Raw genomic sequence first — 21,903 nt, forward strand, 5'->3', positions numbered from 1 at the left:
TAACCCACTAATCTTTTGAAACTACCTCGCTACTCTCCCATGCAAACCACACATACCCAAATTACATGATATACACCACACTACAATAGGAAATACTACACAGAGAATGGTCACAACATTATCACTTTCAGCTTTCCCACTTCAATTAATATTTATCCCAGTTTCACACGACACTGCCCCACTTCATAATTCCACTTTCCTACTATGAACTCTGGAGATATATGCAATGCAAGCCAAGTGGCGTTGCTGGATAGACGGCCGACTCACCTTCATTCCCTCTCAGAGTTTAAATCTAGCGTCACACGGAATCATGTCACGCAAAGTAACATTAAGAACATATTCATCACACACGCGAGTCCTCAACTGATACCATGGACGAGTACTTCTCTTTATCTTTTGTCTCATACACAGTTTGAGACTCACACAGTACTCACCACGTGGAAGTACTCGTCTCTAATTTCAAGTCCTGCACACGCCATTTCTTAAATATTTCAACTTATGGTACACATGCTATTTCTTAAATATTTCAACTTATTGTACACACGCTAGTAATTCAGCTTAACTTAAGCACACGGGAGTATTTCAACTTATTGCTACACGTTGTTTCATTGTGACCGTTGGTCACTTCCGAAGATTACTACAATCCCATTAATATTAGCTGCCTGACATTTAATTCTCCCCACAAAAGTTCCTGAAATAGAGAAATTATTATTTCAAACTACTCTTAAATATTCCACATGCATACCATGTCTCCACTCTTTCGTCATTACGGAGCACAACTAAAACAGGTCTTCACAGCACAAGATCCAGCGGCAGAGTGCTGAAACATGGCCGTTCTCGAGGTCCTCTCCACCTCTGCTGAAGTGGGGGGAGCACCTTTCTACTGCATTGGTCAGTCACATTTCAGGCGTTCAAAGCTCAGGCAAATTTCATCTCTTTGGTCCCACCAAAGGCGGCCAAAGGATCGACTCAAAGATGATCATATATTCACATTCACTATCTGCGGTTAGCAGACGACCATACATTCATTCATTTCACAGATCTCACCAAACTGGATGTAGGGATTTACTTTGTGGGAGTGCACATGTGATCAATTAAATAAATAAATTGTCGTTCTTTCCCACACTGGTATCCGGCTTCGCTGTATTAATTGAAATTGAGTTATTTTACAAAAAAAATTTGTTGTTCTGACAAAAATAATGAAGTATGTTGTACCTATTTTCAATGTCGGGCGGTACTGTACCCTTTCACCACAGGCTACCCATGCAGAAAAAAATGGCACGGTACTATCCTTGCAATGCGAGGGTAGTTCCGAACATTTTTTTAAGAAAAATGTATTAGAACAAACGTAGCAAGTCATCAAAATAACTAGGAGGAAACCTTAGCCCCTGGTGACCTCAAATAGACGACCAAATGCTGTTACTTTACCAAAGTATTGACACAGTTGTTCCATTATTGTACTCTCCACAATCCGGAGTAACGTACACATACAAGTTTGCAACAATCCAAATGACAAATAAAACATTACATCACACAAATAAAAAATAATGTTGAGATAAAAATTTGCTTAATTACTGGGATCTTCGTTATTTTTATGAGCAATCCAAACTTCACTAATTCTATGACAAATAAAAAAAATACTAATTGTACTCATGAGATTTTAAGTAGCTCACCGTCCAAACACAGAACAAGTAATCTGACATTCATAAATTGCGTTGTAATAATCTTTACACGGCAATGTCTAAATACAAAACAAAATCAACAAAAGGAAAAAAAATTGCGTACACTAGTTACACGTAGAAGTCAGGCTCCATATCAACACTCTAAAATATACATGAAACCTACAGAGAAATAAAACTGAGAAGAAAAACAATGAAATATACCACAAGTTACATACTGGTTACGTAATATAGTTCATCTAAGACATCATGTCATACCTAATTAACTATCATCACTTAAGCAATTGCCACAACTACTCGACTGTGAGTTTAACCGTATCCTTGTCGACCAGTACAGATACCTGCTGCTGAGCTACTCAGTCCATCAACTTCGATTAATACACGCAATAAATAGCTAGCAATAAGTGCTTGAATCCACCAGTAGCTCTCGTATCTTACTCTACTGCTCATTTCTCTGTTGTCACACACTTAGACGACAAGAACTTGCATTTCGACTAGCCTTCATTACACTTTAATGTGAAATATCACCACTGTGATAATAAAATAAGTGGCTTCATTCAACACACCAACAAGATCATTACTGTCCACGGCATGAAAATGCATCAATTAATTCCGATATTTGTTGTGCAATGCAAACTCTTCTTCCCTGTGACAACCTTACTGATCAATGCTACAAGAGCCGCTACGTTAGTATTACGCCACTGGCTAATCATTAAAGCATCATTGTACCAAATATTCTAATAAACATACTACGTGAACTTTATAACCCAGAACAAACAAAAAAAACACTAACTATTCTAAACACAAATGTTAATGAAATATAATTACACTTGCTGTCCCTTCAGGAATGAAACATATAAAAAAATTTACACAAGTACAAATACATTATTCCCTATCTTGCGAGTCACACGGAATCATTTCATTCTGTGATTTTCTTGGGGTCAAAAAAATTGCTGACAGATTCCCTAGAAACACCGTCTCGGTGTCAAAGCTCTCCCATGGTTACCCAGACGAAAGTCTTTAAGTCACTCAAATCGGCATTTTGAACACGCACTGAACAGTAAACTGTATCTCACATTAAACACAAATGTCATAGTCACTCTCAGCGTACCATCCACACGAATCTGGTCGTCCAGAAATGTCCCTACAACTACTATTACCCACGGTTCTGTCCTTTCAGTTCATGGTGTAATTAAAAGTCGTAAGTTCCAACAAACAGCACTTATTCCCGCACTAATTCAAGAAATGTCTGCTACTACAGACGCAAATGTCAATGTCCCACTCTAGTTTCTTGCATTCATACAATAATTAGTCACCAAACGACAACTGTCCTCTTTAAGAATACCAAGCGTCCCACATTCAATTCACAAAGCACACTTAACAAGTCACTGCCAAAAGTTTATGGATCTCACCGTTCAGTGGTCAAGACAAAACAAAACGATCGTCCTGTCTGCTAAAGACAAAATCTTTTCCACCACTCACAACGTGGAAACACCAGTCCTTCACTTTCCACCTTATGGAGACATACGAGCAGTCATCTTGTTTCACGGCTCCACAGTCCAGTACTAGCTAATAGCTGCTGGTAAAAAATGCCCGCCGGACTCTGCCGCGCGTCGTTCATTCTGCCGTGGCGCCGCCGCCGCGCGAGCCGTTCAGCAGAAATAAACCACCCGCTGTTGCCTCCGCGGGATATTTACCCCAGTCGTAAGGGTGGCGGAACTTATGAATGGCCAGTGGTACGTGCGTGTCGCCCCAGGCCGTTGACCTGCTGTAGCAGGCGCGTGGAGTGTACCCCGACCGGCAGTGGAGTGGGGAGTGCCGCGGTTCTGTCGCCCGTCGCCATGGCGACGTCAGCTCGGCCCGCTAGCGGTATGGTCGTTACGACACCAAATCAGTCAGACCCTTCCGTGCATCTCGCAACATTACAGACAAAAGGATATTCTTACAGTATTTAAATACTTATTGATTACATGTATGATCTATTAGATACATTGGCAATAAAAGAATCTTTGTTCTAAAAACATAAAATCATACCCCCTAGTTTTCTACTCATACAACATCAACATTTATCACTTTTCTATATACAGCCCACACTTGTGCTATTGTTTGTACCTGTCGTCCCTCATACAAAACATGAAAGTGTAAAAAAAACAAAAGGAATAATAAACAATCTATACAACTCATAATTACAATGTAAAATAGTAGGCTACTCTAACATCCTATCACAGTGAAAATATTAGAAACTGTTTATTCTAAAACTACAATATACAGTGAACCTTTGTGCTTGTGACAGACTGAAATTAATACCCCTTGAAAGTGTTCTAACAAAAAAAAAAAGAAATAATCTACACAGCTCTCAATTACCTACCACATGTTATTAAATAGTAAACTACTTTAACATCCTAACACAATAAACATTTTAGAAACTGGTGACTCTAAATCTACAACATATAATGCACCTTTGTGCTTGTGACAGACTGAAATTAGTATCTCTTTATACATTTTATTATATATAACAACATTTCTAGGACACGTATGTGCCATCCACATGTCAGATGCTGACCTGACATCGAGGTTCATCCCAATCAAACAATACACAATAATGTTTTAGTTATGGATCGGTAGCATTCACTTTACAGGAGTGTGTGCATTGATCACACTACTCTACGACTCTCACTCACCAGACATCACATTTTCCTTCTCATTCAATCCATTAATACACTAACAGAATAGGGCTAGAAGGCAGCTAACCTTAACACCACCACACTCACGACAACATACCATACCTTTGTTCCCTTATACTCAACCACATAACACATGAAGCTGTTTCGGAGATAGCTTTCCAGACTCCGAATTCGTCCTTTCACTCTGGCACCTCTCTCCATCGGCTTACCTCTGCATTCACTTCACCGATTATTCCTCCTGCTAAATATCACTTAGAATTGCGACATTTCATCTAAGAACAAAAAATAAACAAATTATTCATCCTGCAAAATAACTGTACACATTCCTGGTACCGTTTTGATTAGTTATACTGGTTCCAGGCTTCAACAATAACAACAACAAAAATTATTTTTGCCAAATTACATATCTTATGGTAAGAATTTGATTTACACTTATATTACATCTTACGTCAGTATTCCACAACGTTCACCATCTGGATCTCATACTCGTATTTCGGCTCTCCGTCCATCCATTACTCCATCATTTCCTGGTCTTCCTTCGCCATTCGCGATTATCTCGATTGCAGCGTACACCGGCCTCTCTGTAACATACATCTAAGACATCTCCACATTATTCAATTCTACTCACCTTTATTTACCACTGTTTCATCACGTCGAATCTCTCTTCATTAATCACACTGCTCCACGTCGCTTCTATCCTTATATATATATCACCTTTATCCACTACTATTTATCACGTCGCTTCTCTATCTACCATCTTTATCCACTCATTAATCATCACGTCGTTTCTGCTTGATCCTTATTCATATGACGAAAAAAACGTACATACACCACTCTGTCGACTCCTGTTCATGACTCATTCGACCAGTCTATTCCGTCATACTTCCTGACATCCCGCCTGAAAATTCTTATGTTCGATTTGACCCTGCACAACGTTACACACCGCAAATAAATACACTGACTATCTACCATAACTTGCCTACTTTCGATCTATCCTTAACTTTTCCATAATTTGATGTTAGAAATGTGATGAAGCCCACGAGATTGTTTTCCCTTGATCGTCTCAATCAGTACAGCATTTTCATGGACAATCCGCCTCACTCTTAATGGTTCACTATACACAGTAAAGAATTTGCTAGTTGGAATCTAAGCTTACATGAAAATTAAATGTGTGCAGAGAATATACAAGCTGGGAGAAATGGGCAGCCCAAGTGTTAGAAACTTTGGTGCTAGTGGCCTCTTTCACTAACACCAGATTCCGAACAACCATACGCAGCATCTCATTATAACTGTCTCCACGACTATGACATACTATAGATCAGATGGCATCTAATTTAAAAACTTCGATCACATTACTGATGTTACCTGTAACAGCAGTATAAACGTACCCTATTCCATACACAACACAATGTTTACTTTTTACATTACGTGTTAAGTACCTGCAATAGTCAAATCACACTAATTAAACTGGACTCATCGGCATTATTACATAACATTTTAGCAACTGTTTTGTTTTGAGGAAACAGTCCTTTTACTTTACTGTCCCAAATAAAAATTTGCAAATTTTGCTCTGAGAGACAAGTCTAACAGATGCCATTTCTGGTGTTTTATTCTCTGATCAGAAGTATGGTATTAGCATTCCTACATATCAGTAGAGTATGTCTGCTACATAGACAATTTTCAGTGCCAGCTGCATGTGTTTTAAGGCAAGATGCTAAGGGCCGATATGTTGGATTAGTTTCTCCTATCCTTCAATCCATTATGATAAGAATGAAATGCCAGGATTCCATGCTCTCCTGTCATTCTGATAGTTTCTGCCGTTGCTATCGTCGACACTATCTGACCTATGAGTCGTGTCTCCGTTCACGATATTGCTCTCATTACCCAATTCTTGTAACAAGTGCTGAAATGACGCAGAATCGTCTAAGTCTCTGCCTGCTATCACTATATCTCTGCGCAATTTCACTGGCAACTTCGTTATACAGATCCTAAAGAGCTCCCCAGGTTCGTACGGCACATCCAAATACCTATTTCGTCTCGGCATTTCCTGATAGCACGCCACTGGATCTCTTATACCACCTTCGTTACAATTTGGCATCATCAATATGCTTTGCGTAACCTGGTCCTGCTTACTTTTCGACCAGAATTCATTTAAATAGCTACTACAGTCTTTATTAACTTCCTGCATTTTCGCTCTAGTCTCGTCCCTCAAATGGTTACACACAAACTTCGTTTTGAGGAGCAGTCCCCACGATGAAGGTAATGAATCTTGAAATTGAGACAGCCTTGGACTATACTCAGTTGGGTTTGCCACCTGCTTTATCCTACACAACCGTTCTTCTGACTCTCTGAATTCGTCTTCCTCTTTCTGCCTATTTTCGCTTTTTGAGTTTATCTCAATCTCCCTCTGCAATCTACCTGGTGGTGTGTCACCTTCGCTACTGCACGCTAATTGCAACTGTGCTAGTTCTTCACTATGTTTCCTACTTATTACTAACTGCGCCTCTTTACGCTGTAATAGCGATTGTATCTCCCCCTGGTTGGCATAAACCTCTCGCTGCGTACTGTCAGAGCCTGTCTCGCCTCTTATACTGAGCTTTTCTACATCTGCACTAAACGTATTCATTCTGACCACTACCTCTTTGATTCGCTCATCCGGCAACACGTCCCTACGTTCAGCAGTATCACTCTTTATTGCAAATACTTGTACCTCCAAATTATTAGCTTTTTCTTTCACGGCGTCACATACTTCCTTCAACGCACCCAGATTCTTCTCCCCCTCATCTAACCGATTATTAACTGCGGGCAGACGCTCATTGATAACTGTGGGTAGCTTCCTCATTGCCTCTTTATTTCCCTTATCCATTGTCTCCAATCTTTCCTTATTTGCTTCCAATCTTTCCTTAGTCTCCCTATCTCTCTCCTTATTATCTCTGTTCATCGCTTCCAATCTTTCCTTAGTCACCCTATCCATCGCTTCCAATCTTTCCTTATTATCTCTATCCATCGCTTCCAATCTTTCCTTAGTCTCCCTATCCATTGCTTCCAATCTTTCCTTAAACTCCCTGTCTCTCTCCTTAGTCTCCCTATCTCTCTCCTTATTATCTCTATCCATCCTCTGTAAAAACTGCAGTATCACATTGTCATTTGCTACTTTCGACGAGCTCACCTCGTTCGCCTGAGAAACGGTAGCTTCGCTAAGGGTAGCTTCACTTTCACTGCATACCTGACCTAGTCCTGGCTCGCCCGCGTCGTCGGGAAAAGCCCCCGATTGTGAACAAAGCCCGCCGCATAAAGGGTCACCTAGCCGCGGCCCGCTGAACAATTCAGCCCCTTCTGAGTGCTTGCCGTCCCCACTCATTAACCCATGGTCAACAGCTACTTGCTGCTGCACTGCTACGTCCACCCCAGAATCGCTATTCTCCATGGTGGCTACACTTTTCGACTGCGACCTAGTTACTACGGACATTACGCAAAAAAAATTATACCACGATCTTCCAGCCTTGGACGATATAGCAATTAATTACATTAAAAAAATAAAATATCCTCACCAATCCAGAAAGAAATTGCAAACAGAAAAAAATTTTACTTCCTATCGCTATCACAATACATTCCATTAAAAAAATCTTAACAGCAAACCCTAACAGCAAAATATCCTGGCAAAAAAATATCCTGGCAAAATATATCCTGGCAGGGTCGAAATTATGAGAGGCACCCACATGCCTTGCTCATACTGTGGCATCAAGCAGTCAGGCCTGCAAGATGAGTGGTCTGCCAAGCGAGTGGATTCATTCTTACTTATCGAGTAACATGAACTCTAGTACTCACACTTAAGTTACAAGTTATCATCCTATATGATTAATACGCAACGGAAACTCGCATCTGACTATCCGTAATTTACAGAACTCTGACTGTACACTACGCACTGGCAATACCACATTTTCTGTTTGTCTTTTATTTAACGGCTTATGTCTACACATGGCCACCGCACTGAATATGAATGGCGCACACATCATAAATTCGGGACATTATGACAACATACAATTCGAAGGAAAAGTCCACCAATCTTTTTCTTTTCACTAATTTATTTATTCCGATAAATTCTCTAACCTAAACACACAAATTCTACAACCTACAACAATAACACATGAGAAATTCTGCCCAGTGGGCATGGCCTTACAATGGTGAATCTCTATATTATGGTCTCGTAATTATTTTAACGCTACAGTGCACTTTCTGGATAGGATGGTGGATCTTTTGTTATACCTCACACTTCGACTCTCACAATCATCATCACTAAACTTTCCTCCAGACCGAGCGGTACCGAAGGAACAAGCATAATCCACTAATCTTTTGAAACTACCTCGCTACTCTCCCATGCAAACCACACATACCCAAATTACATGATATACACCACACTACAATAGGAAATACTACACAGAGAATGGTCACAGCATTATCACTTTCAGCTTTCCCACTTCAATTAATATTTATAACAGTTTCACACGACACTGCCCCACTTCATAATTCCACTTTCCTACTATGAACTCTGGAGATATATGCACGTCTTCCTGTGCAATGCAAGCCAAGTGGCGTTGCTGGATAGACGGCCGACTCACCTTCATTCTCTCTCAGAGTTTAAATCTAGCGTCACAAGGAATCATATCACGCAAAGTAACATTAAGAACATATTCATCACACATGCGAGTCCTCAACTGATACCATGGACGAGTACTTCTCTTTATCTTTTGTCTCATACACAGTTTGAGACTCACACAGTACTCACCACGTGGAAGTACTCGTCTCTAATTTCAAGTCCTGCACACGCCATTTCTTAAATATTTCAACTTATGGTACACACGCTATTTCTTAAATATTTCAACTTATTGTACACACGCTAGTAATTCAGCTTAACTTAAGCACACGGGAGTATTTCAACTTATTGCTACACGTTGTTTCATTGTGACCGTTGGTCACTTCCGAAGATTACTACAATCTCATTAATATTAGCTGCCTGACATTTAATTCTCCCCACAAAAGTTCCTGAAATAGAGAAATTATTATTTCAATCTACTCTTAAATATTCCACATGCATACCATGTCTCCACTCTTTCGTCATTACGGAGCACAACTAAAACAGGTCTTCACAGCACAAGATCCAGCGGCAGAGTGCTGAAACATAGCCGTTCTCGAGGTCCTTTCCACCTCTGCTGAAGTGGGGGGGAACACCTTTCTACCGCATTGGTCAGCCACATTTCAGGCGCTCAAAGCTCGGGCAAATTTCATCTCTTTGGTCCCACCAAAGGTGACCAAAGGATCGACTCAAAGATGATCATATATTCACATTCACTATCTGCGGTTAGCAGACGACCATACATTCATTCATTTCACAGATCTCACCAAACTGGATGTAGGGATTTACTTTGTGGGAGTGCAGATGGAAACCCAGTTCTAAGCAAAGAAAGGAAAGCAGAAAGGTGGAAGGAGTATACAGAGGGTCTATACAGGGGCGACGTTCTTGAGGATAATATTATGGAAATGGAAGAGGAGGTATATGAAGATGAAATGAGAGATATGATACTGCGTGAAGAGTTTGACAGAGCACTGAAAGACCTAAGTCAAAACAAGGCACCGGGAGTAGATAACATTCCATTACAACTACTGACAGCCTTGGGGGAGCCAGTCCTGACAAAACTCTACCATCTGGTGAGCAAAATGTATGAGACAGGCGAAATTCCCTCAGACTTCAAGAAGAATATAATAATTCCAATCCCAAAGAAAGCGGGTGTTGACAGATGTGAAAATTACCGAACTATCAGTTTAATAAGTCACAGCTGCAAAACACTAACGCAAATTCTTTACAGGCGAATGGAAAAACTGGTAGAAGCTGACCTCGGGGAAGATCAGTTTGGATTCCGTAGAAATGTTGGAACACGTGAGGCAATACTGATCCTACGACTTATCTTAGAAGAAAGATTAAGGAAAGGCAAACCTACGTTTCTAGCATTTGTAGACTTAGAGAAAGCATTTGACAATGTTGACTGGAATACTCTCTTTCAAATTCTGAAGGTGGCAGGGGTAAAATACAGGGAGCGAAAGGCTATTTACAATTTGTACAGAAACCAGATGGCAGTTAGAAGAGTCGAGGGACATGAAAGGGAAGCAGTGGTTGGGAAGGGAGTGAGACAGGGTTGTAGCCTCTCCCCGATGTTATCCAATCTGTATATTGAGCAAGCAGTAAAGGAAACAAAAGTTCGGAGTAGGTATTAAAATCCATGGAGAAGAAATGAAAACTTTAAGGTTGGCTGATGCATTGTAATTCTGTCAGAGGCAGCAAAGGACTTGGAAGAGCAGTTGAATGGAACGGACAGTGTCTTGAAAGGAGGGTATAAGATGAATATCAACAAAAGCAAAATGAGGACAATTGAATGTAGTCGAATTAAGTCGTGTGATGATCAGGGAATTAGATTAGGAAATGAGACACTCAAAGTAGTAAAGGATTTTTGCTATTTGGGGAACAAAATAACTGATGATGGTCGAAGTAGAGAGGATATAAAGTGTAGAATGGCAATGGCAAGGAAAGCGTTTCTGAAGAAGAGAAATTTGTTAACATCGAGTATAGATTTAAATGTCAGGAAGTCGTTTCGGAAAGTATATGTATGGAGTGTAGCCATGTATGGAAGTGAAACATGGACGATATATAATTTGGATGAGAAGAGAATAGAAGCTTGCGTAATGTTGTGCTACAGAAGAATGCTGAAGATTAGATGGGTAGATCACATAACTAATGAGGAGGTTTTGAATAGGATTGGGGAGAAGTTTGTGCCACTACTTGACTAGAAGAAGGGATCGGTTGGTAGCACATGTTTTGAGGCATCGAGGGATCACAAATTTAGCATTGGAGGGCACCGTGGAGGGTAAAAATCGTAGAGGGAGACCAAGAGATGAATACACTAAGCAGATTCAGAAGGATGTAGGTTGCAGTAGGTACTGGGAGATGAAGAAGCTTGCACAGGATAGAGTAGCATGGAGAGCTGCATCAAACCATTGTCAGGAGTGAAGACCGCAACAACAGCAACAACAACAACCAAATGCAGCGCAGATTGTAGCGCCTTTGCATCGCATTCGGCGTAAGAACGTTCCTTCTGTTTGGTCTTCGGAATGTGACGCTGCTTTCCACAAGCTTTAATCTGTTCTGTTGAGTGATCGCTGTTTGATTTCTTCCGATCCCTCCAAACCAGTTGTTTTGGCTGTCGATGCATCTTCTTAAGGCATCAAAGCAGTTCTCTCACACCGCATTAATTCTGTCTATCGCCAGATCGCTTTTGCGTCTAAGTTGCTCACTTCTGCCCAGCAACACTATTCTCAAATCGAGAAAGAAGCTTTTGCTATTGTATATGGCATAACTAAGTTTCATGATTTTTTGCACGGTCTAAAGTTCTATTTGGTAACCGACCATAAGCCTTTGAAGTCGTTGTTTCACCCGTCAAAGCCAGTTCCGGCCCATACTGCACAAAAGTTGCAACGTTGGTCTTTGTTTTTGTCTAACTACAATTACGAAATTCTGTTTCGGCCTACGGCCGAACATGGCAATGCTGATGCTTCGTCTCATCTGCCTATCGGTTTTGGCGAAGAGTGCGATTCTTCTGAACTGTTCTGCATGTTTATTGATTCGCAAGATAAGGAATTAGCTGATGGTTTTCGGGCGGAGTTTCGTCGCATTGCTGTCGCGACAGCCGCCGATGCTTCTTTGCAGATTCTTTTGCAGTATATTCGTACTCAATGGCCTCCATCTGCTTCGCAGATTCGAGATCCACTTGTTCGACCTTACTTTGCGCATCGTCACAACCTCTCTGTACACCACGGTGTTATCTTGTTACGAACTGATAGTGACTCTCATGTGGTTGTACCTCGTTCGTTGCAGTCGGAAATCCTCCATTTACTACTGCACGGTGGTCATTGGGGTATCGTGCGGACGAAGCAATTAGCGCGTCGTCACTGCACTTGGGGTCGGCATTGATAAACAAATTGAGAATTTGCTTGCTAACTGTCGATCTTGAGCAGAGCATCATTCTGCTCCCCGCCAGCGCTTCTTTGCGTGGCCGACTCCCACTGCGCCTTGGCAGCGCGTTCATATTGATTTTGCGGGTCCTTTCTGGGACACCCGCTGGTTGATTGTCACTGATGCATCTTCTACTACATCTGCGGGTACTATTCGGGCTTTGACATTTTTTTTTTTTTTTTTAATTGAGCGCCTTCCTGAAGTTATTGTCTCCGACAATGGCCCCCAATTCGTGTCCTCAGAGTTTGAAGCGTTCTGTGCTGCTAATGGCATTCGCCATCTGACCTCAGCCCCGTTCCACCCCCAATCAAACGGCGAGGCTGAACGCTTTGTGCGTACGTTTAAGTCGCAGATGAGCAATTTGCGCGCCACGTACTCTCGCGAGCGCGCGCTCTTGACTTTCCTTGCTTCCTATCACTCTCAGCCACGCGGCACCCATTCTCCAGCGGAATTGCTACACGGCCGCGCCCATCGGTCGCTCCTGCAGCTCTTGCATCCGCCGCCGCGCTCTCCCGCTGCTTCGCCTCGTTCTGGCCTGGCGCCGCATGATTTGGTGTTCTATCGCGTTTACTCTGGCAGGCAGCGTTGGGAGCAGGGGCGCATTCTTCGCCAGCTTGGCCGCGCCTTATTTGTCGTTTCTGGTCCCTCCGGCACTGTCTAGCGACATCGGTACCAGATTCGTTTGTGCCGTCCTCGGTTTTCTGCCGCCATTTGTTTTCTGGCAGAATTGGAGGCTTGGCGGCTTCCGACGCCACGGCCGGTCCGGTCACCTGCTCAGGACGGACGCCTCCCGCCGCCGCCGCCGCCGCCACCGCCGCGTTCCTCCGCAGTACCAGAACCGATGGACGCTGAGACTGCCGTCACGCCGCCGCCGCTTACCATGAAGGTCTTTGCTCCGCCTCCTCCTCCGAACATACCCAGTAGCGGTGCGCGGCCTGGGCAGGTTTTCCACGGGGCGTTTTCCTCGCCCCCTCAGGAGCAATTCGGGGTCGTGGGTGGACAGCGCGCATCGGCAGTTCCGTGGTCCGCCCCCTCAGCTGCGCCGCCCCTGGGTCCCTCCACCAGCCGCCGGAAACCATACTCAACGTTTCAGGGGGGCGGGGGGGGGGGGGGGGGGTGATGTGGTATCGATAGCAACGATGCCACGGAATAGTTTCTCATGTTGGCACTACGAGAGAGACAGAGGACAGCGCCTTCTAGCCGGTGCTGTCGACATCTACGAGCTCCGCGACTGCTTCAGCCCATTTGATCAGGTGCAGCCAGCCAGGACACTTCGCTTCAGCATCGCACCTACGTTGAAAGTTATGTAATCGGTTATCTCCTTGTTTTTGCAGCAGTAAACCACTTTCTTGCAGAATCGCCTTTATTACCTTTTCCCGTTCCTACCCACGTGCCGCCTCCCAGGCGGGATACAAAAAAGGGACTTTGTCTATGGTACAATATCCACAGTCAGCGTCTATCTTCAGGAGTTCTGGGAACCGGGGTGATGCAAAATTTTTTTTTATGTGTGTATTTGGTACCATACTATTTGGTTTCCAACAGCTTTTCTTAGAACCAATGCAACGTATCTTGCCAGGTCAGCCTGTTACAAATGGCTACTAACGCCAAAAAAAAAAAAAAAAAAAAAATGATGGTTACAAATACACGTTCGACAGTTCAGATTTTCAACTGTTTCTCAGTTACCAAAACTAACAGAAAAGAAACGTTACAAATGACAAGCCGACAATAGTTATCTGAGTTAAAATGAATAGTCAGGATCTCGACTGCTGATTTTAATTTAAATATAGTATCAGGTCGCTGCTCTCCATAGACTATGTTGTCAAAATTTGATCCCAGTTTAATTCGTCGCCAACATGGGGACCTGAGCCATTGTTTCTAATTACGCCCTAACCGCTCATCGGCTCTGTCCAAGCCAAATCATCATGTGCTAGGAGCACGCAAAATAATTTCCTTGAGACCTGAGTTTCTCCTGGCGTCTACAACTTTCAAATAACTTCCGGGAAATCAGCCAGGCAACACTTTCAGCGACAGCAGATATTTCGGCTACCTCACCTACAAATTCGTAATCTCACTATCGATAGCCCTGACTTTGGTCATCTTTGGTGGCACTAGTCTTAAGTGTGTGTGTTATTTTTCCTGCATCAGTTCGAGAACAGAGTTTTTAAATTTGCGTGTACGTTGTCTGTCCGTTGCAGTTGCCTTGGAAATGGCGGGGTGCTCTCCCGCCGAAATATCGGCGGTCTCTGTAAGTGTTACCTGGCTGAATTCCCGGATGCTATTTGAAAACAATTTCCTTGATCAGACCTCTTCACGGTGGAATTGTGCAGTAGCTGTCACCCAGGTTAATGTGTTTAACCAAGGACACAAAGACATGTGCAATCATAATTTCTTATGTACCATACGCGACGCGATAAACAACTATAAGTAGGCAGTAACTGACACATGAACAGATAATAACAGGTCGATAACTTAACTAGAAAGCACAATTAGAATAAGAACCTAACTAGTTAACACTTTGTGGACTATTCCCGTCAACCAAGTCACTGCTTCGGCACAACTGACAAGTTTCGTGAACGCTTCACTTTTATTTTCAATGCAATGCAAGGTTCCTTTCTCCGTGCATATAGAAACAGAAGCAACGCGCAACATCAGCGTTCAGAAAGCTCCACAAGTTCAGAAGACTTGAACTGCCGCAACAGACAAGTTCGTGAATAAACGCCGAGTTCACAAAACCCTCAGCGCCTAGGACAAAATGTTCAGACAAAGTCAGAAATTTAGTAACCAATGCAGAGTGCTTACAGCAGACACAGTATTTCATCCCAATCGAGCAGGACACCGTCTGCAGGTGATATTACTTTTCACTCCAACTACCTCCAACGTCATTCCGCCCTACCCTCAGTACCGATCACTTGCCATCACATGTCCACTTCTACCCGCACAAGTCCTGCGCTCCCCTCAAGTCAGTGTGTAGGGTCCGCTTATTCCTTCCTGGACGACAACCGGAATTCCAATCATCTCCTCCTCACTGCTGAGCGCCGAACAGCCTCGCAGCATCCACCACGGCGCCCTCCGAAGATTGTGGACAACCGCTGCCCTCCGGTGGCGAGCCCTTCGCAGCTGCCGGCCGCGGCAGGAAGTTGAAACACTCCAACGCTTGCACCCGATGTGTCACAACGTCATAGGACTCATCGGTTGACTCACAACAAAAGCACTGTGGTCCAACTAGAGTTGTTATTTTTATTAACTATTTTTCATCACACGTATCATGTTCCACTAAATACCTGCTTAAGGACAGAGCAACTTCCCTACGAATGTTTACAAGGAACACGCTACAAAGAGTCCAACATTAAACGAAGAGCGTCCCAGGCCGAGACACTAGACTCTGTAGCCAGCTTCCGCACCTCAACTTGCACATTCGCAAAGCCTGCTCTATCCTCCCCTTCCCAAACAGCTAAATACTTGTGACAAAGAAGAAAATAAATGCAATTGCTGCTCGTTTCACTGGCAGAAATTTAAGCTGTCCTCCTAGGTTCCTGGATAGCCACACCCTCGGGTACAGCGAAGTATTCGGAAATAAACATCTAGATATTTGTAGCAAGCGAGGAATTATAAATGTCATTGCTGCTACTTTTTACCAGTGTTCCTCCTGAAGATTCTTTCCAGTTGGTTGGTGAAAAATTAGACGAAGAAACAACTAAGCTTTGTCGCCATGTGTTGACGTCGAAGTATTTTTTGTTTGATGACAAATACCTTCAACAAACTGACGGAGTGACTATGGGGTGTTCACTATCCCCCATAGTCGCCAGTTCTTTTACGGAAGACTTCGTGGACAGGGCACTGCGAATGGCGTTCTTAAAACCAACTTGTTTTTGAAGATGCCTCGAAGATACGTTTATGGTCTGGTCACATGGGATGGATGCTCTGGATCGTTTCCTAGATCATTTTAATTGTCTCCATTCCCATATTATGTTCACAATGGAACTAGAAAAGGATGGAAAAATTCCGTTTTTAGGTGTCTTGGTCTACATGAGGGATGACGGGACATTAGGAGACGCATACGGACCGATATCTTCCTGCATCAAGTTGTCATTCATCGTACCAACGCAAAGGGGTGAGAGGTGGGTCCTATGTATATTGGTAAAAAGAGCTTACTCCATCTCACATGCAGATAGTTTGATACAAGAACTGAATCATCTAAAAGCAATATTCAAGCAGAATGGTTAAATCGACAATCAGATCTGTTGTGCTCTTCAGATTGGGTTTTCAAGGGAGCCAACAGAAGATACAAGCAAATCGGTGGCGTTCCTACCTTTCGCAGGAAGCATATCTTAAAAAATAACAAAAATTTTAAAGAGATTTAATATTAAAAATGTATTCCGTCCGCCGGCCAAGTCTGGAGTACTGCTTGGGTCGGTGAAGGATGATTTGGGTTTGAGGAAGCCCGGTGTCTACAAAATTCCCTGCCACTACGGGAAAGCCTATATTGGACAGATGATTCGTACGGTCTAGGATCGATGTGTGGAGCACCATCGCCACGCGCGTTTATTTCAGCCAGAAAAATCTGCAGTTGTGAAACATTGTCTTACTGAAGGACATAAAATGTTGTACAATGAGACACAAGTGACTTACCCTGTCGCGTTATTGCGACTTTGTAGTGAAAGAAGCTTCTGAAATATGGTTATCTGACGATATTGCAAAGAGAGATAAGGGGTATCCTTTGAGTAAGAGCTGGAACCCTGTTTTGTCTAACATTAAAAAGTAACAGTCTTTGTTTCGATTATCGAAAGATGTCAACATTGTTTGATACTGATTTATCGTTTCCCCCGGTGCGCTGTCGTGCTTTGCGCTAGAGGACAGTTATGTTCGCGCACGCGCGATGGAGCTACGGGCGGTGTAGAAAGGAGCCGCTGCTGCGGTTTGATTTCAGTTCCGGCGAGATACTGCGGAGGCTTACTGGCTCTGGTTCAAATGGCTCTGAGCGCTATGGGACTTAACATCTATGGTCATCAGTCCCCTAGATCTTAGAACTACTTAAACCTAACTAACCTAAGGACATCACACAACACCCAGTCATCACGAGGCAGAGAAAATCCCTGGCCCCGCCGGGAATCGAACCCGGGAACCCGGGCGTGGGAAGCGAGAACGCTACCGCACGGCCACGAGCTGCGGACCACAGTGGCTTACTCAGCTGAAGATGGCGGCCAGGTGGACCGCCGAAACACTGTGTCAAGATGACGTTACGTTCTGGCTGGAGACCCGATATGAATATCGTCATCATGCTACATTGATTTGCAGCAATTTAAGGTGTACTTTTAGGGTCCTGTCTAGCCACACCCTCGTAAATCGCCACCTACTCGGAAGAAACGGCCAAATATGTGACAAGTAAGAATACAAACACCATTATTGATCTCAGACTCTGTTAGAGACGCGAAGATGTAAAAAAATTAAAAAGAAAAGAAAAGAAAGCACAGCAGAGCGCAAACGTACGTCCTTCTTCTCCATAACTCGACTTTTCAAAGTACAGACCACGCTAGACATACGCATCTGATGTTAATATTTTACTTGAAAATGCTTGCTCGGTGTCGGCGGATAAATACGACACTGCAGTGCCCGTGTTATTCCGAATTACGGTGCAATGTTTGTCTCAACATGCTGTATGATGGCTATAATTTCACACCTTACAAGCACTCATCCGCATACTTTGTCGTGAACTACAACCACGTTTAGATATCATTTGGTAGGTTGTACATCGTATATATGAAAATTTAAAGGAGACTGATATTGTCACGTACACCTTCTAAATAATTGTTAACGCTTATTGCATGAAAGGTGACGGAGTGTCTTTATTATAGAAACGGCGTAATGAATGATTGCCTATACTAGTAGAGGTTCGAACGCCTGTGGAAATGAAATGGCAGGCGGAACTCAAGCCCTGGGTGGTCCTGCTTAAACACAGGAAGTAGCAAGACGGACGTCGTAGCATCTAAGCGCTGGAGCACCGGCCGACAGTGTAGCCGAACCGGAAGGATTATACTTCGGAAACTACGAAAATCTTGGACGCAGGTGAGAGGAATGAAGAAGCGGTCCTCTGAAACCACGCAGACTGGGTTAATTCCAATGATTTTTACTCTGAAGCGTACCATTGTACGAGCATAGGTTTTTCCTCGCAAATTTTCCGCGCTGGACGACAAAAGACTAAAATATGATTGGCCGGCGTTCGGAAGAATCTGTATAGAGGGAGAATATTCCGTGCTTCCTGGAATATGTTTCGTTTTCGGAATTACGATGGTGGGGAGCCGAAACTTGCCTGGAGGCCAGCGGTGGAGAGACGAGGTCTTACGTTTTCAGCGCCCGTGTGTGACGGTCGCCCGGTATCATCTTTGTTGGTACAGACGGACTTGCTGTCTTTGCTCTCAGGAGAGTTTATAGTTAGAACAGTTAGACACTGTCCTATGGCGAACCTATACTGTTCTGGACTTCACCTCCGGGTTGGAAGTCGTCTTTGAGTACGCAGTGTTCAGTATATGAGAGCACTTCTTCTGCCTATACTTCGTTGAGACGTTATCTGAACTCTGTCCTTGTAGCTGGGAGTTAGCGTTTCTGGTGTGTAGAACACAGAGAGGAGAAGAGAGTATTAGAGTATATTAGTCAGAGGACCGCCTTCTGCCTTCTGCTGTCCTAGTGTTTGAAAGAGTTTTTATTTTGTGGCTGGAGTTCTGCCATCGACGCAGACGTGTACGAGAACCAGCACGTCGACGCACCAGACGCAGTACATACGGTGATATCGCAAATTGCTTCGACTTATTAGGGCTATAAAGCTAAACAAATGTGATCATGTTAGTTTATTTCCACTGAGGTTCCACACCACTGCAGATCAGCTTTGAAAGTAGTGTCTTCTAGTGTTTGGTATGTAGATGATGTCAGTCATTTCGCGTTATTGATATTAGGTCGCGCAGTCATAATAAGGGGCAAAGCTGGGCAATAGATTAGTAATTTTACTTAGGAAATGTAAACTTTGTAATCTAAAGAGTTTTTTTTTTTTTTAATCTGCAACAAATACACTCCTGGAAATTGAAATAAGAACACCGTGAATTCATTGTCCCAGGAAGGGGAAACTTTATTGACACATTCCCGTGGTCAGATACATCACATGATCACACTGACAGAACCACAGGCACATAGACACAGGCAACAGAGCACGCACAATTCGGCACTAGTACAGTGTATATCCACCTTTCGCAGCAATGCAGGCTGCTATTCTCCCATGGAGACGATCGTAGAGATGCTGGATGTAGTCCTGTGGAACGGCTTGCCATGCCATTTCCACCTGGCGCCTCAGTTGGACCAGCGTTCGTGCTGGACGTGCAGATCGCGTGAGACGACGCTTCATCCAGTCCCAAACATGCTCAATGGGGGACAGATCCGGAGATCTTGCTGGCCAGGGTAGTTGACTTACACCTTCTAGAGCACGTTGGGTGGCACGGGATACATGCGGACGTGCATTGTCCTGTTGGAACAGCAAGTTCCCTTGCCGGTCTAGGAATGGTAGAACCATGGGTACGATGACGGTTTGGATGTACCGTGCACTATTCAGTGTCCCCTCGACGATCACCAGTGGTGTACGGCCAGTGTAGGAGATCGCTCCCCACACCATGATGCCGGGTGTTGGCCCTGTGTGCCTCGGTCGTATGCAGTCCTGATTGTGGCGCTCACCTGCACGGCGCCAAACACGCATACGACCATCATTGGCACCAAGGCAGAAGCGACTCTCATCGCTGAAGACGACACGTCTCCATTCGTCCCTCCATTCACGCCTGTCGCGACACCACTGGAGGCGGGCTGCACGATGTTGGGACGTGAGCGGAAGACGGCCTAACGGTGTGCGGGACCGTAGCCCAGCTTCATGGAGACGGTTGCGAATGGTCCTCGCCGATACCCCAGGAGCAACAGTGTCCCTAATTTGCTGGGAAGTGGCGGTGCGGTCCCCTACGGCACTGCGTAGGATCCTACGGTCTTGGCGTGCATCCGTGCGTCGCTGCGGTCCGGTCCCAGGTCGACGGGCACGTGCACCTTCCGCCGACCACTGGCGACAACATCGATGTACTGTGGAGACCTCACGCCCCACGTGTTGAGCAATTCGGCGGTACGTCCACCCGGCCTCCCGCATGCCCACTATACGCCCTCGCTCAAAGTCCGTCAACTGCACATACGGTTCACGTCCACGCTGTCTCGGCATGCTACCAGTGTTAAAGACTGCGATGGAGCTCCGTATGCCACGGCAAACTGGCTGACACTGACGGCGGCGGTGCACAAATGCTGCGCAGCTAGCGCCATTCGACGGCCAACACCGTGGTTCCTGGTGTGTCCGCTGTGCCGTGCGTGTGATCATTTCTTGTACAGCCCTCTCGCAATGCCCGGAGCAAGTATGGTGGGTCTGACACAGCGGTGTCAATGTGTTCTTTTTTCCATTTCCAGGAGTGTATATAAGCAGGAACAACGTTTATCATTTAGTAAGATTAGTTGCCTTCATCATTCATTTATGATTAGATTGTACACTACTGCCCATTCAAATTGCTACACCAAGAAGAAATGCAGATGATAAACGGGTATTCATAGGACAAATATATTATACTAAAACTGACATGTGCTTACATTTTCACGCAATTTGGGTGCGTAGATCCTGAGAAATCAGTACCCAGAACAACCACCTCCGGCCGTAATAACGGCCTTGATACTCCTGGTCATTGAGTCAAAAGAGCTTGGATGGCGTGTACAGGTACAGCTGCCCATGCAGCTTCAGCACGATACCACAGTTCATCAAGAGGAGTGACTGGCGCATTGAGACGTGCCAGTTGCTCGGCCACCATTCACCAGACTTTTTCAATTGGTGAGAGATCTGGAGAATGTGCTGGCCAGGGCAGCAGTCGAACATTTCCTGTATCCAGAAAGGCCCGTACAGGACCTGCAACATGCGGTCGTGCGTTATCCTGCTGAAATGTAGGCTTTCTCAGGGATAGAACGAAGGGTAGAGCCACGGGTCGTAACACATCTGAAATGTAACGTCCACTGTTCGAAGTGCCGTCAATGTGAACAAGAGGTGACCGAGACGTGTAACCAATGGCACCCCATACCATCACGCCGGGTGATACGCCAGTATGGCGATGACGAATACACGCTTCCAATGTGCGTTCACTGCGATGTCGCCAAACACGGATGCGACCATCATGATGTTTTAAACGGAACCTGGATTCATCCGAAAAAATGACGTTTAGCCATTCGTGCACCCAGGTTCGTCGTTGAGTACACCATCGCAGGCGCTGCTGTCTGTGATGCAGCGTCAAGGGTAACCGCAGCCATGGTCTCCGAGCTGACAGTCCATGCTGCTGCAGACGTAGTCGAACTGTTCGTGCAGATGGTTGTTGTCTTGCAAACGTCCCCATCTGTTGACTCAGGAATCGAGACGTGGCTGCACGATCCG

This window comes from Schistocerca serialis, chromosome 6 (genome assembly GCF_023864345.2).
Source record: "Schistocerca serialis cubense isolate TAMUIC-IGC-003099 chromosome 6, iqSchSeri2.2, whole genome shotgun sequence".
NCBI classification, from domain to species: Eukaryota; Metazoa; Arthropoda; class Insecta; order Orthoptera; family Acrididae; genus Schistocerca; species Schistocerca serialis.